We start from the raw sequence: 14830 nt of genomic DNA on the forward strand, positions 1-14830 counted from the left end.
ATGGTAATCACTCTTCCACCCACTGACCGTTTGAAGACACATGTATCCATCTATGGCTGAAGATGATTCACACTGGCTGGGGTATCTACTCCATCCCGTTTCCTTGCTCTAGGCAAGGGTGGCACGCTGGCATAGTGGTAAAGTTGCTGCCTCGCAGCGCCAGAGACCCGGGTTGAACCCTGACTACGGGTGCTGTCCGTACGGAGTTTGTACGCTCTTCCCGTGACCTGCGTGGGTTTTCTCCAGGTGCTTCAGTTTCCTCCCACATCCCAAAGACGTACAGGTTCGTAGGTAAATTGGATCAGGTTCATAGGTTAATTAGCTTCTGTGAAATTGTAAATTGTCCCTAGTGTATAAGGTCAGTGTTAGTGTACGGAGTGATCACTTGTGGGCACGGTCTCGGTGGGCCGAAGGGCCTGTTTCCACGCTGTATCTCTGAAGTCTAAAGTAGAGTCTGAAGAATGATCCAGCGTGGAAACAGGCCCTTCGGCCCTCCGAGCCCACACTGACCATCGATCACCTGTTCACACTAGTTCTATGTTATCCCACTTTCTCATCCACTCCCTACACACTAGGGGCCGTTTACAGAAACCAATTAACCTTCAAACCCGCACGTCTTTGGGATGTGGGAGGAAACCGGAGCACCCGGAGAAATCCCATGTGGTCACAGCGAGAACGTGCGCACTCCATACAGACCGACAGCAGCCGAGGTCAGGTCAGGATGGAACCCGGGACTCTGGCGCTGTGAGGCAGCAGCTCCACCCGCTGCGACATGGGTAGCTGATGGAGATGAACAAGCAATCCCTTCCAGTCTCTCCCACTAACAACAGTCTCTCGGTCTGACTCTCAGGTGGATGTTAGCTACAGTTCCACCTTTACCAGACTTTTCATTGTCTTTTATCCCAAGCTCTTCAATCGCGTACAAGCTGCAATAACGCTTTGGTTAGGCTACATTTGGATGGTGGCACAGTGGCGCAGCGGTAGAGCGACTGCTTCACAGCGCCAGAGACCCGGGTTCGATCCTGACTACGGGTGCTGTCTCAACGGAGTTAGTACGTTCTCCACATGACCACGGAAACTGGCCATTCGGCCCAGCTGCTTCATGCTAGTTACCAACGCTCCCCCTTGTCTCAGCTCCTTCTGGTTCTGGTTGAATACTGCTCAAACACCTCAGCAGTGGTTATCTGGCACAGGTCGGAGTGAGTAGAGTAGCGATTAAATTTTGAAATGGGCCATTTTCACCAAGTTGAGGAGATCTAGTTGCTCAATCCCCTTTTTAAATGACTTTAACATCGGGAGCAGTGCGTGTGTTTAGTGGTAACATATTCCATTCCCTTATCGTCCTTGGGTAAAGGGAATATTGGTCGCAGTTTATTGAAATGTAGCCAGTTGATGATTTAGGGACCGTTATTTTGTCTCGTTTCATGGCAGTCGGTGCTCTGGGATGACGGGAGATTCGATGGCGTGATTTTGTGAATCTCCTTGTTAATTGCGACGAGTCTTAGCCCGACTGCTCCTCAGCCCATCTCCATCACCTTCCCCCCTTCCCTCCCCGCCTCCCTGCTGATGTCTCTGTACTTGTCTCAACCACTCCATATTCCCAACAAGTTTGCGGCACGGTGGTGCAGCAGTAGAGCTACTGCCTTACAGTGCCAGAGACCCGGGTTCCATCCCGACTACGGGCACCGTGACCAGCGTGGATTTTCTCACGAGATCGCCCATTTCGTCCTACACTCCAGACACACACAGGTTTGTAGGTTCATTGGCTTGGTATATAAAAAATAAATAAAAATTGTCCCTAGTGTGTGTAGGTAGTGTTCATTTTTTAGTTTAGAGATACAGCACGGAAACAGGCCCTTCGGCCCACCGGGTCCGCACCGACCAGCGATCCCCGCGGTGGGCCGAGGAGCCTGTTTCCGCGCTGTTTCTCTAAAGGGCCTGTCCCACTTGGGCGACCTAATCCACAAGTTCTGGCAAGTTTGTCCTCGACTCATACTCGCAGCATGGGCGACACGAGGTCCTCGGAGGTCTTTGTAACTCTCGTTCATGCTCGAGAGTGGTCTGCGCGTACTCGAGGCCTCAGCTAGGTCGCGGCGTTTTTATCAATATGTTAAAAAATGCCCGCGAGTAACAAAAGGTCGCCAAGGAAAAAAATCGACACTTTTTTTACTCATAGGTTTAGTCGTAGTAGGCCAGCATGTTAGTCGTAGGTAATCAAGGGTAGTCGATGATAGTCTTCATCATAGTCGAAGGAGATCGAAGGAGATCGTCTTCACTCTCCACTATTCGGTGTCCAATTTTCCCGAAGTTAGTCGGAGCTAGTCATAGCTAGTCGAAGCTAGTCTTCAACATAGTCGAAGGAGGTCTTCTACATAGTCAAAGGAGGTCGAAGAGAGAGCTAGATAGGGCTCTTAAAAATAGCCTTATCTAGGGGATATGGGGAGAAGGCAGGACGGGGTACTGATTGGGGATGATCTGCCATGATCACATTGAATGGCGGTGCTGGCTCGAAGGGCGAAATGGCCTCCTCCTGCACCTATTGTCTATTGTCTATTGTTTTCAACATGTCATTTTTTCAAATTCTCCTAAACTCGCCAATTAGGTCGCCCAAGTGGGACAGCCCCTTAAACTAAACTATTGCGTGCAGTTCTGGTCACCCCCATTACTGGAAGAATGTGGAGGCTTTGGAGAGGATGCAGAGGAGGTTTACCAGGATGCTGCTTGGATTGGAGGGTATTAGCTACAGGGAGAGGATGGACAGACTGGGATTGTTTTCTCTGGAACGCCGGAGGCTGAGCAGAGACCTGATAGACGTCTATAAAATTATGAGAAGCACAGAGGATAGACGGTCAGAATCTTTTTTTCCCGGGATGGAAATGTCAAAGACTACAAAGCATGACTTTAAGGCGAGAGGGGCAAAGTTTAAAGGAGATGTCCGGGGCAAAGTTTTTAACACTGAGTGTGGTGGGTGCCTGGAACGCGCTGCAAGGATTGGTGAGGGAGGCAGATTTAAATGGCTTTTTAGTGCAGTTTAAGAGGCTTGTAGATAGGCACATGGACATGCAGGGAATGGAGGGATATGGATCACGTGCAGGCAGAGGAGTTATGAGTAAGTTAATGAATGATAGGAGCAGAATTAAAGCCCTGTCCCACTGTACGAGTTCATTCAAGTGCTCTCCCGAGTTTAAAAAAATCAAATTCGTGGTAAGTACATAGAATGTACGTAGCGGGTACGTCGGAGCTCGGGACGTCTCTTAGCGGCTCGTAACCCTAACGGCAGGTTCTTGGGAAACGCGGTAAGCTCGGGAAGATTTTTCAACATGTTGAAAAATGTCCACGAGAGCCCCGAGTACCTACGAGCGGCTATTACCGTAAATCTCCGAGTTCGAATCAGGTCAAACTCGGGAGAACTCTTGAATGAACTCGTATGGACTGGGACAGGGCATTTAGGCCATTCAGCTCATCAAGTCTACTCCGCCATTCAATCATGGCTGATCTAGCTTTCCCTCGTAACCCCATTCTCCTGCCTTCTCCCCATAACCCCTGACATTAACTAGGCATCATGTTGGGCACAGATGTGATGGGCCGAAGGTCCTGTTCCTGTGCTGCACTGTTCTGTGTTCCATATTCCATGACACCACACAAGCAACAAGACTCTGGTTCATCTGTATTTCAGCCGCGTTTACTTCTGTTAGTTTGGCATCTCTTTACAACTTCACCCAATGACAATCCGTTTTCAGGATCCAGAAATTTGGAATTAGCGGTCTCTTGGAAGGTGTGTTCGGTTTCAGTTCACTTTCAGTTTAGTTTAGTTTAGTTTATTGTCACGTGTACCGAGGTACAGTGAAGAACTTTGCCAACCAGTCAGCGGAAAGACTATACAGTACATGATTACAATCGAGCCATTCACAGTGTATAGACACATGATAAGGGAATAATGTTTAGTGCAAGGTGAAGCCAGTAAAGTCTGATCAAGGACAGTCTGAGGGTCACTAATGACAGAGGTAGATAGCAGTTCAGGACCGCTCGCTGGTTGCGGTAGGATGATTTAGTTGTCATGATAACAGTTGGGAAGAAACTGTGGGTTCCACCAGCTTTGGCTTTCTGTTATCATTGTAGAGATGATCTCAGATATGGAGGCAGTGATTCATTATTCAAGGATGCTGAGAGGAAGCATCAATGATGCTGGATTGCTGTCGTTTTAAGTAAAGGCACAGAGTGCTGGAGTAACTCAGCTGGTCAGGCAGCATCACTGGAGAACATGGATAGGTGACGTTTCACAGAGTGCTGGAGTAACTCAGCGGGTCAGGCAGCATCTCTGGAGAACATGGATAGGTGACGTTTCACAGAGTGCTGGAGTAACTCAGTGGGTCAGGCAGCATCTCTGGAGAACATGGATAGGTGACGTTTCACAGAGTGCTGGAGTAACTCAGCGGGTCAGGCATCATCTCCGAAGAACATGGATAGGTGACGTTTCGGGTTGGGAACCTTCTTCAGGCTAGAAAATGTGATCTTGCCATGTTCTCCAGTGATGCTGCCTGATCCGCTGAGTTACTCCAGCACATTGTGTCTTTTTTTTTGCAAGCCAGCATCTGCAGTTTCTTCGTGTCCCTTCGTGTCTTGATCGAGATTCCCCAACAGCTGAAAGAAGCACATCAAGAGTGTTCAAAATATGCACTCTCCCCTCCCCTCCCCTGGTCCTCTTCCACCCTTATCCCTTCCTCTTGCTTTACATTTCACTGCTCTCCGTCCTTATCTGACACCATTTTGTCTCCTTTTCACCTCCAGCCTTTGTCACTTACTGCACCCCTCTACCAATCACCCACTTTCCCCTCACCTCCATCCACCTATCACTTGCCAGGTCATGCCCCCCCCCCCCCCTCCCCCACCTCTCTTCCAGCTTTCTCCCCCCCATCTGCATCTGTCTGCAGAAGGGCCATGTCTTTGTGTCTTTCTTTAAATGCGAACCGCACATTATTTAATCTTTCAAATCATCCAGTTCTGCTCAATTTCATTGTAACCCTCTCCAGATCAAGTGGATTAGAGTCACAGGGCTGTACAGCACCGAAACAGGCCATTCGGCCCACCTTGTCCATGCTGACCAAGTTGGCACTCTAAGCTTAGTTTAGGTTAGACCGAAGATAGACACAAAAAGCTGGAGTAACTCAGCGGGTCAGGCAGCATCTCTCGAGAGAAGGAATGAATGGGTGACGTTTCGGTGGAGGCACTTCTTCACTTCTTCAGACTAAAAGCCCTGTCCCACTGTACGAGCTCATTCAAGAGCTCTCCAGAGTTTAAAAAAAAAATCAAACTCGTAGTAAGCAAGTAGAATGTACGTAGCGGGTACGCCAGAGCTCGGGACATCTCTTAGCGGCTCGTAACGCTAACGGCAGGGACTCGGAAAACGCGATAAGCTCGGGAAGACTCGTGAAGATTTTTCAACATGTTGAAAATATCCACGAGAGCCCCGAGGACCTACGAGCGGCCATTACCGTAAATCTCCGAGTTCGAAACAGGGCAAACTCGGAAGAACTCCTGAATGAACTCGTACAATGGGACAGGGCTTTAAGTTTATTGGCATGTATACTGAGATGCAGTGAAAATCTGTTTTGTTGCCTGCTATCCAGTCGACGGTAAGACCATACATTATTATAATCGAGCCATTCACAGTGTACAGATACAGGATAAATGGAATAACGTTTAATGCAAGATAAAGTCCAGTGGAGTTCGATTAATGAAGTCCGAGAGTCTCCAATGTGGTAGATGGGAGGTCAGACCACTCTAACTTCATTTGCCTGCATTTGGCCCATAATCCTTTAAACCCGGCCCATCCATATATCAGAGGAAAGACTATACTGTACATGATTACAACTGAGCTGTCCACAGTGTACAGATACAGGATTGTACACTCTGGAGTTGGCATGTACACTCTGGAGTTGGCTTGTACACTCTGGAGTTTAGAAGGATGAGAGGATATCTCATTGAAACATATAAGATTATTAAGGGTTTGGACACGCTAGAGGCAAGAAACATTTTCCCGATGTTGGGGGAGTCCAGAACCAGGGGCCACAGTTTAAGAATAAGGGGTAAGCCATTTAGAACGGAGACGAGGAAACACTTTTTCACCCAGAGAGTTGTGAATCAGTGGAATTCTCTGCCTCAGAGGGCAGTGGAAGCCAATTCTCTGGATGCTTTCAAGAGAGAGTTAGATAGAGCTCTTAAAGATAGCAGAGCCATGGTATATGGTGAGAATGCAGGAACTGGGTACTGAATGCGGATGATCAGCCATGATCACAGTGAGTGCTGGCTCGAAGGGCCGAACGGCCTACTCCTGCACCTATTGTATATTGTCTATTAATGGTTGGGACATTTTTCAGTCTGAACACGGAGTCTATGCATTCCCCATATAAATACAGGGCCCGGATAGCTCAGTCGGTAGAGCATCAGACTTTTAATCTGAGGGTCCAGGGTTCAAGTCCCTGTTCGGGCGTTGCATTTTATGGGCATTTTACATTAGCATGATGGTGCAACAGTATGGTTGCTGCCTCACAGCATGAGAGAATGTACGGAGTTAATACGTTCTCCCTGTGACCGTGTGGGTTTTCTCCGGGTGCTCCCCCACACTCCAAAGACGTGCAAGTATGTAGCTTTAATTGGCTTCTGTAAATTGTAAATAGTCTCGTGTGTAGGGTACTGCTAGTGTACAGGGTGGTCAGTGTGGACTCAGTGGCCGAATCGCCTGTAACTGTTTCTTAAATGTTGGGATAGTCCTAGCCTCAACCACCTCCTCTGACAGCTTGTTCCATACACCCACCACCCTTTGTGTTAAAAAGTAACCCCTCAGATTCCTATTAAATCTTTTCCCCTTCACCTTGAACCTATGTCCTCTGGTCCTCGATTCCCCTACTCTGGGCAAGAGACTCTGTGCATCTACCAGATCTATTCCTCTCATGATGTTATACACCTCTATAAGATCACCCCTCATCCTCCTGCACTCCATGGAATGGAGTCCCAGCCTACTCAACCTCTCCCTTCTCAGACCCTCTAATCCTGGCAACATCCTCATAAATCTTCTCTGTACCCTTTATGTAATGCTGAGACTCTATAAAGCGCAGGGAAGGCCGCATTTGGAATATTGTGAGTAATTTTGGGCACCATATCTGAGGAAGGATGTGCTGGCTCTGGAGAGGGTCCAGAGGAGGTTTACATGAATGATCCCAGGAATGCGTGGGTTGATGAGTGTTTGTCGGCACTGGGCTCGTACTCGCTGGAGTTTAGAAGGATGAGGGGTCACCTCATTGAAACTTACAGAATAGTGAAAGGCCTGGATAGAGTAGATGTGGAAAGGATGTTTCCACTAGTGCGGGAGTCTGGGACCAGAGATCACAGCTTCAGGATTGAAGGACGTTCCTTTAGGAAGGAGATGAGGAGGAATTTATTTAGTCAGAGGGTGGTGAATCTGTGGAATTCCTTGCCACAGGAGGCTGTGGAGGCCGTCAGTGGATAGGCAGGAGAATGGGGTTAGGAGGGAGAGATAGATCAGCCATGATTCCTTCTCAGCACTCCCTCAGCCCATTGGCTCCGCCTCTTCCTTTCTTCTTCCCGCCCCCCCCCCCCCACCCTCACATGTCTGAAGAAGGGTCTTGACCCGAAATGTTGCCTATTTCCTTCTCTCCATAGATGCTGCCTCACCCGCTGAGTTTCCCCAGCAGTTTTGTCTACCTTCGATTTTCCAGCATCTGCAGTTCCTTCTTAAACAGATCAGCCATGAGTAGACTTGATGGGCCGAATGGCCTAATTCTACTCCTATTCCTTATGACCTCATGACCTTTCCAGCTTGATCTTCTCAGTACCCTTTCCAGCTTGAGTCAAGAGTGTTTAATTGTCTCGTGTACCGGCAACAGAACTATGACATTCCTACTTGCTGCTGCTTTACATACATATTAATGTAATAACACACAAATAAATATGCACCAATAATGCATTACATTATCTATAATACTAGGGAGTCAGAACATAATAGTACAAACCAAACAAGAACTGCAACCACAATAAAGTCCATATTTATTTTGGGGTTGCTTACAACCCAATGGTATGAACATTGATTTCTATAATCAGTTCTGTTCAGTTTGGTTCATTGTCACGTTTAGTCTAGCTCAGAAATACAGCGTGGAAATGGGCCCTTTGTCCCACCGGGTCTGTGCCGACCAGTGATCCCCGCACATTAACACTATCCTACACACACTAGGGACAATTTACAATTATACTAAGCCAATTAACCTAAAACCCGTACGTCTTTGGAGTGTGGGAGGAAACCGAAGATCTCGGAGAAAACCCACGCAGGTCACGGGGAGAGCGTACAGACTCCGTTCAGGCAGCACCCATAGTCAGGATCGAACCCGGGTCTCCGGCGCTGCATTCGCTGTAAGGCAGCAACTCTACCACTGCGCCACCGTGTCGCCACGTGTACCGAGGTACAGTGAAAAGCTTTTTGAAAAGTGTGCTATCCAGTCAGCAGAAAGACAACACATGATTACATTCAATCCATCTACAGTGTTGTAGATACAGGATATGGGACTAATGGTTAGTGCAAGGTAAAGTCAGCAAAGTCTGGTCAAGGATAGTCCGAGGGACATCAAAGAGGTAGATAGTAGTTCAGGATTGCTCTCTGGTTGTGGTAGGATGAATCAGTTGCCTGGTAACAGCTGAGAAGAAACTGTCTCTGAATTTGGGGGTGTGTGTTTTCACACTTCTGTACCGTTTGCCTGATGGGAGGGGGGTGAAGAGGGAGTGGCCCGTAGTGAGACTGGTCCTTGATTATGCTGCTGGCCTTGCTGAGGCAGCGTGGGGGTGTAGATGGAGTCAGTGGAAGGGAGGTTGGTTTGTGTGATGGTCTGGGCTGCGTCCACAATCCGCTGCAATTTCTTGCGGTCCTTACATTCCTGGATGGAGCTGTTCCTAAACCAAGCTGTGATGCATCCTGATATTTCAGGAAATCTCCTACTAACCACCTCCCCGGCCCAGCTGGAGCCAGAGCCGGCAGATCCGTTCCCATAGCCGACTTCAATAGGAGCAGAATTAGATCAATCGGCCCACAGTTGACATTTCGGGTGGGGACCCAGTCTGTGTCTGTGTGGAGTTTGCACGTTCTCCCTGTGACCGTGTGGGTTTCCTCCAGGTGCTCCGGTTTTCTCCCACATCCCAAAGACGTGCGGGTTTGCAGGTTAATTGGCCATCTGGAAATTGCCCCAAATGTGTAGGGAGTGGGTGGGAAAGTGGGATAACATTGAACTAGTGTGAAAGTGGTGATGGCGTGGACTCGGCGGGCTGAAGGGCCTGTTTCCAATCAATCAACAGAGAAGAGTTGCCCAGTGGTCATAAAGTCGTACAGCACGGAAACAGGCCCATTGATCCAACTTGTAGATGTAGCCCAGTCCATTACACAGACCACACTCCCCACCATTGTAGATGTAGTCCAGTCCATCACACAGACCACACTCCCCACCATTGTAGATGTAGCCCAGTCCATCACACAGACCACACTCCCCACCATTGTAGATGTAGTCCAGTCCATCACACAGACCACACTCCCCACCATTGTAGATGTAGCCCAGTCCATCACACAGTCCACACTCCCCACCATTGTAGATGTAGCCCAGTCCATCACACAGACCACACTCCCCACCATCGACTCCATCTACACTTCACGCTGCCTCGGGAAAGCAGCCAACATAATCAAAGACTTGTCCATGTCCCACCCCGGTCATTCCTTCTTCTCCCCGCTCCCGTCCGGCAGAAGGTACAGAAGCTTGAAAGCGCGCACCACCAGACTCAGGAACAGCTTCTTCCCCTCTGTTATCAGACTTCTGAACGGTCCTTCCATAAGCTAGGGTGCTGCCCGATTCACCTCTACCCCATTGCGGACATTGGACTTTGTCTCTGGAACTGATGCACTACAATGCTGAGAACTGTGCATTGTCTGAGTTGGATGATCAGCCATGATCATATTAAATGGCGGTGCAGGCTCGAAGGGCCGAATGGCCTACTCCTGCACCTAATTTCTATGTTTCTATGTTTCTACTATATTCTGCACTCTGTATCTGCCCCTTTGCTCTACCTATTGTACTGGATTGTATTTATGTGTGGTATTTACCTGGATCTGTTTAAATAGCATGTAAAACAAAGTTTTTCACCATACCTGTGACAATAATAAACCTAAACCTTAAATTGTCTGAAGAAGGGTCCTGACCCAAAACGTTACCTATCCATGTTCTCCAGGGATGCTTCCTACCCCCAGAGTCACTCCAGCACTTTGAGTTTTATTTTGTTATTGAAGATTCCCATTTTTAAATTTCACCTTCTTTCTAACAATATATAATAATTTACATTATAGTCTGCCCTCAAAGACACAATGGAATTTAAGGATGATTAATCTTGCTAAATTTAGAAAAGGAAAATAATTGACTATGAATATACTAAATAACAAGAGGTTTCTTACAGTTGTAACAGTTTATTTCTGAGTTGGGAAATAATGCACTGACTGGAACTTAAGGATGATTTATCTTGCTAAATTTAGAAAAAGGAATATAATTGACAATCAATATACTAAATAACAATAGAGATGGCTTGCAGTTCTAGGGGGAAAAAAACGCAACGCCCGAACAGGGACTTGAACCCTGGACCCTCAGATTAAAAGTCTGATGCTCTACCGACTGAGCTATCCGGGCTCTGCTGCAGAGCCCAGCTGCAGCTTTAATGACGGTAAAACTCGCCAGAGTTCCCCACTGCCGCGCAGGACGCGATGACGTCACGTCGCCGGAATGCCCATCGCGTCACTGCATTCGCAAAACGCGGGGATTTCCCACGTTACGTCACGTGACGCGGTCGGCAGCGCAGCCGCAGTGCCGGCAGGCAGGCTGCTCCCACCAGCACTTTCTTTCTAGAGTCAAGAGTGTTTTATTGTCATGTGTCCCAGATAAAACAATGACATTCTTACTTTCTGCAGCACAACACAATTTGTAAACATATTACACTGTAAACAATATGATAAATGAGAGATAAAAGTTCATATACACATGTATATCCATATACATATATATATATATATATATAGACTTACACACATACTCAAAAAAACAAACAATAGTAGTGCAATAATAATAATAATAATAATAATAATAATAATAATAATAATAATAATAGTATATTGTAGTTCAGAGCTTATTTGAGGTTGTAGTGTTTAATAGCCAGGCTGTAAGAAAGAACTGCAAATGCTTGTTTAATAGACAATAGACAATAGACAATAGGTGCAGGAGTAGGCCATTCGGTCCTTCGAGCCAGCTCCGCCATTCAATGTGATCATGGCTGATCATCCACAATCAGTACCCCGTTGATGACTATCGATCAGTGACTATCGACCAGTGGCACTAACGCCTGTGGTGATGAAGTACTTTGAGAGGTTGGTTATGGTGCACATCAACTCCTACCTCGACAAGAACCTCGACCAACTACAGTTCGCATACCGCCACAACAGGTCAACGGTAGATGCAATTTCACTGGCTCTTCATTCTGCATTGGACAATAAAAACACCTACTTCAGGTTGTTGTTGAAAGACTACAGCTCGACGTTTAATACCATCATCCCCTCCAAGCTGGTTACCAAGCTCACGGAACTGGGCCTCTGCGCATCCCTCTGCAATTGGATCCTCGACTTCCTCATCCACAGACCACAGTCTGTTCAAATTGGAGGAACCACTTAATTCTCAGTAACAATTAGTACCGGAGAACCTCAAGGCTGTGTGCTCAGCCCCCTGCTTTACTCACTCTATACCCATGACTGCGTAGCCGGACATAGTGCGAACTCCATCATCAAGTTCGCCGATGACACCACTGTGGTTGGACGAATCACAGATGAGGACGAGTCAGAGTATAGAAGTGAGATCGACCGACTGGCCAAATGGTGCCAGCACAACAACCTGGCTCTCAACATCAGTAAGACCAAGGAACTGATTCTGGACTTTAGCAGGGGAAGAATGAGGACCCACAAACCTGTTTATATCAATGGGATGATGGTGGAAAGGGTCAATAACTTCAAATTCCTGGGCGTGCATATATCAGAAGATCTTTCCTGGACCCAGCACACCGTTGCAATTATAAAGAAGGCACATCAGCAACTCTACTTCCTGAGAAGATTACAGAGATTCGGCATGTCGAAGAGGATTCTCTTAAACTTCTACAGGTGCACGGTGGAGAGCATTCTGACTGGTTGCATCGTGGCCTGGTTCTGCAACTTGAACGTCCAGGAGCGAAAAAGACTGCAAAAAATTGTGACCACTGCCCAGTCCATCACCGGCTTTGACCTCCCCACCGTCGAAGGGATCTATCGTAGTCGCTGCCTCAAAAAGGCAGCCAACATCATCAAAGACCCACACCATCCTGGCCACACACGCATTTCACCATTGCCATCAGGAAGAAGGTACAGGAGCTGTCCGTACGTTCTCCCCGTGACTGCGTGGGTTTTCTCCGAGATCTTTGGTTTCCTCCCACACTCCGAAGATGTACAGATTTGTAGGTTAATTAGCTTTCTATTCATGTAAATTGTTCCTGGTGTGTGTAGGATGGGTGTTAATGTACAGGGATCGCTGGCCGACATGGATTTGGTGGGCCAAAGGGCCTGTTTCCATGCTGTATCATGAAAAATCTAAGCTCCAGAGACCGGAGTCTGATCCTGACTACTGGTACTGTCTGTACAGAGTTTGCACGTTCTCCCTCCGGGTGCTCTGGTTTCCACCCACATCCTCCCACATTACATTTGGAGGATGTAACTAGTAGAACGGAAAAGAGAGAACCAGTGGATGTGGTGTATCTGGACTTTCAAAAGCCTTTGACAAGGTCCCACACAAGAGATTAGTGTTCAAAATTAGAGCACATGGTATTGGGGGTAGGGTATTGACATAACCATATAAACCATATAACAATTTACAGCACGGAAACAGGTCATCTCGACCCTTCTAGTCCGTGCCGAACACGTATTCTCCCCTAGTCCCATATACCTGCGCTCAGACCATAACCCTCCATTCCTTTCCCGTCCATATAACTATCCAATTTATTTTTAAATGATAAAAACGAACCTGCCTCCACCACCTTCACTGGAAGCTCATTCCACACAGCCACCACTCTCTGAGTAAAGAAGTTCCCCCTCATGTTACCCCTAAACTTCTGTCCCTTAATTCTCAAGTCATGTCCCCTTGTTTGAATCTTCCCTACTCTCAGTGGGAAAAGCTTATCCACGTCAACTCTGTCTATCCCTCTCATCATTTTAAAGACCTCTATCAAGTCCCCCCTTAACCTTCTGCGTTCCAAAGAATAAAGCCCTAACTTGTTCAACCTTTCTCTGTATGGATAGAGAACTGGTTGGCAGACAGGAAGCAAAGAGTAGGAATTAATGGGTCCTTTTGAGAATGGCAGGCAGTGACAAGTGGGGTGCCGCAAGGCTCAGTGCTGGGACCCCAGTTATTTATAAAGATTGAATAGGAATCTAAGGGACAACCTCTTCACACGGACGGTGGTGGGTGTATAGAATGAGCTTTCAGAGGTGGCAGCTGAGGCAGGGGATATAACAGCATTTAAAGACATTTGGTGGTATGTGGATAGAATAGGTTTAGAGGGATATGGGTCAAAGTGGGCAGGTGGGACTAGTGTAGATGGGGCATCTTGGTTGGCATGGGCAAGTTGGGCCGATATATATAGTGTACAGAAATTGTCAAGAGTCAAGAGTGTTTTATTTACATCTGTATGTACCAAAACAGATCAATGAAATTCTTACTTGCAGCCACATAAAACAGGTCCTTAAATACAGAACTCAGTAGATAATATAGACAAATATAGACAATAATAATAATAATAATAATAATAATAATAATAATAATAATAATAATAATAGTTAAATAAAATAAAAATAACTGAATGTCGTGCACCGCCCCCCGCCCTCCAACCCAAGCCCCAAAGTCCCTGATGCAATCAAGGCAGTTTGGTGTAGTTGGGGTTTGTATGTCTGAAGAAGGGTCTCGTCCCGAAACGTCACCCATTCCTTTTCTCCAGAAATGCTGCCTGACCCGCTGAGTTACTCCAGCATTTTGTGTCTAAGTCCAATACCCTTATGGCTGCTGTGAAGAAGCTGCTCCTGAACCAGGACGTTACATTTTTCAGGCTCCTGTACCTTCTTCCTGACGGCAGCAGTGAAATGAGAGCGTGGCCAGGGTGGTGTGGGCCACTGATGTAGCTGAGCGCCTTTTTGAGGCAGCGCCTCCTGTAGATCCCTTCACAGAAACAGAGAAAACATAGAAAAATAGGTGCAGTTGTAGGCCATTCGGCCCTTCGAGCCTGCACTGCCATTCAATATGAACATGGCTGATTATCTAAAATCAGTACCTCGTTCCTGCTTTTCCCCATTTCCCATGATTTCTTTAGCCCTAAGAGCTAAATCTAACTCTCCCTTGAATACATCCAGTGAATTGGCCTCCACTGCCTTCTGTGGCAGAGAATTCCACAGATTCACAACTCTCTGTGTGAAGAAGTTTTTCCTCATCTCAGTCCTAAATGGCTGAGCCCTTATTCTTCAACTGTGACCCCTGGTTCTGGCCTCCCCTAACATCAGGAACATTTTTCCTGCATCTAGCCCGTTCTATCCTTTAAGAATTTTATATGTTTATATAAGATGCCCTCTCATCCTTCTAAATTCCAGTGAATACAAGCCCAGTCAACCCATTCTTTCATCATATGTCAGTCGCGCCTTCCGGGAATTAACTTGGTGAACCTACGCTGCACTCCC

The 14830-nt window shown here is 47.1% G+C and overlaps 2 non-coding genes across 2 annotated transcripts; one reads left to right on the top strand and one right to left on the bottom strand.

Moving 5' to 3' along the window:
• Nucleotides 1-6417: 6417 nt before the first annotated feature.
• trnak-uuu (transfer RNA lysine (anticodon UUU)) lies at nucleotides 6418-6490 on the top strand. The gene has a single exon. It is a non-coding gene; the product is annotated as a tRNA-Lys (tRNA).
• Nucleotides 6491-10654: 4164 nt separating this feature from the next.
• On the bottom strand, nucleotides 10655-10727 carry trnak-uuu (transfer RNA lysine (anticodon UUU)). The gene has a single exon. It is a non-coding gene; the product is annotated as a tRNA-Lys (tRNA).
• Between the last annotated feature and the right edge of the window lie 4103 nt (nucleotides 10728-14830).

The sequence above is a fragment of the Leucoraja erinacea genome, chromosome 3 (genome assembly GCF_028641065.1).
Source record: "Leucoraja erinacea ecotype New England chromosome 3, Leri_hhj_1, whole genome shotgun sequence".
NCBI classification, from domain to species: Eukaryota; Metazoa; Chordata; class Chondrichthyes; order Rajiformes; family Rajidae; genus Leucoraja; species Leucoraja erinaceus.